The following is a 2,263-nucleotide window of genomic DNA, read 5'->3' as shown; positions in this document are numbered from 1 at the left end:
TCTTCATAATTCTGGGCCTCAGTTCAGTCAATATTTGTTCCACAAACATTTACTGAGTGCCTGCCAAAAGCCAAAAACTGTGCTAAATTGTAGTGATAGATGGTGTAAACATTATATTCTGCCTTCAGGGAGATTGTAGATTATTTTATTTATACAAGTTCTTCTGGCCCAGATAGACTGGGATTGTGTGTTTTATTGTTTTTTTGTTTGTACTGCAGTTCATGTAGTGCTCTTCCTGTGGCAGAGATATCATAAATACCATTGTCAGGCTAGTTGCCTTATTTTCTTTGAAACTGTTTGCCATCCAAAGTAGCATTGACCTCGCTCTTCTCCTCCTTAAAAACAGCAGATGGTGGATGAAGCCAGTGCTGGGGAAGGGCCCGGAGGTGGGGGCGAGGGGGCCTGGAATGGGAGGCCGCGGTGGCTTCCGAGGAGGCCGCGGAGCTTGCGGAGGCAAGGCGGAGGACAAGGAGTGGTTCCCTGTCACCAAGCTGGGCCGCCTGGTCAAGGGCATGAAGATCAAGTCCCTGGAGGAGATCTATCTCCTCTCTCTGCCCAACAAGGACTCTGAGATCATTGACTTTTTCCTGGAGGGCATGCCTCAAGGATGAGGCTTGAAGATTATTCCTGGCAAAAGCAGACCCGTGCTGGCCAGAAGACCGGGTTCAAGGCATTTGACGCCACTGGGGGTTACAACGGACATGTCGGTTTGGGTGTCAAGTGCTCTAAGGAGGTAGCCACTGCCATCCGTGGGGTCATCATTTTGGCCAAGCTCCGCATCGTCCCCATGCGGCCAGGCTACTGGGGGAACAAGATTGGCAAGTCCCATACCATCCCTTGCAAGGTGACTGGCCACTGTTGCTCTGTGCTGGTGTGCTTCATCCCTGCCCCCAGGGGCACTGACATCGTCTCAGCCCCTGTGCCCAAGAAGCTACTGATGATGGCCGGAATTGATGACCGCTACACCTCTGCCAGGGGCTGCACCACCACCCTGGGCAACTTTTTGATGCCATTTCCAAGACCTACAGTTATCTCACTCCTGATCTCTGGAGAGAGATGGTGTTTACCAAGTCTCTGTATCAGGAATTCACTGACTATCTTGTAAAGACCCACACCAGAATTTCCGTGCAGAGGACCCAGGCTCCAGCTATAGCCACCACATAGTTTTATATGAGAAGAATAAAGTGAATGAAGCCAGAAAAAAAAAAATTAACCTCTTCTGAAGCATACCTTTTTACCCTATGTCAAGCAAAACAATATGCAAAGATCTACCAAACAACTCAATCTTTTTTTATTGAGATATAATTGATACACATCATGTATTAATTTCAGGTATACAACATCATGATTCAATATTTGTATATATCATGAAATGATCACCACAATTAGTTAACATCTGTCACTATATTTAGTTACAGAGTTTTTTTTTCTTGTGATAAGTATTTTTAGGTTTTACTCTCTTAGTAACTTTCAAATATGCAATACAGTATTATTAACCATAGTCAGCATACTGTACATTACATCTTCATGACTTATTTATTTTATAACTGAAAATTTGGATCTTTTGACTCCCTTCACCCATTTTTTCCACTCCCACCCCCCCGCCTCTGGTTACCACCAATCTACTCTCTATCTATGAGCTTGTTTTTTTTGTTTGTTTTTAAGATTCCACATATAAATGAGATCATCCAGTATTTGTCTTTCTCTGTCTGACTTAGTTCACTTAGCATACTGCCCTCAAGGTCATCCATGTTGTCAAAAATGGCAAGATTTCATTCTTTTTTATGGCTGAATAATATTGTGTTGTATATATATACCACACTTTCTTTATCTATTCATCCATCAATGGACACTTGGGTTGTTTCCAAATCTTGGCTATTGTAAATAATGCTGCAAGGAACATGGGCGTGTATATATCTTTCTGAGTCAGTGTTTTTGGTTTCTTCAGGTAAATACCCAGAAATGGAATGGCTGGGACCATATGGTAGTTCTATTTTTAATTTTTTAAGGAACCACTGTACTGTTTTCCATAATGATGGCACCAATTTACATTCCAACCAGTAGAACACAATGGTTCCCTTTTTTTCCACGTCCTCACTAACACTTCCAGACAATTCAATTTTAAATGTAAAGTGTATTTGCCATATAAGTCCCATAAATGGTGAGTTTCTCTCAGTGCGTTGAAATATTAGATATTAGATGTGGAACCACCAGTATTTTAGCTACTTTCATTAGTTCTCTTTATCTTACAGCCTATTAAACT

At 42.1% G+C, this 2,263-nt stretch overlaps 1 pseudogene; it reads left to right on the top strand.

Annotated features, from left to right (window-relative positions):
• Positions 1–349: 349 nt before the first annotated feature.
• LOC102982990 (40S ribosomal protein S2-like) lies at positions 350–1,164 on the top strand (annotated as a pseudogene).
• Positions 1,165–2,263: the final 1,099 nt, after the last annotated feature.

This window comes from Physeter macrocephalus, chromosome 5, assembly GCF_002837175.3.
Source record: "Physeter macrocephalus isolate SW-GA chromosome 5, ASM283717v5, whole genome shotgun sequence".
NCBI classification, from domain to species: Eukaryota; Metazoa; Chordata; class Mammalia; order Artiodactyla; family Physeteridae; genus Physeter; species Physeter macrocephalus.
The sequence above is the reverse complement of the archived record's forward strand: the minus strand, read 5'-3'. Positions and strand labels throughout refer to the sequence as shown.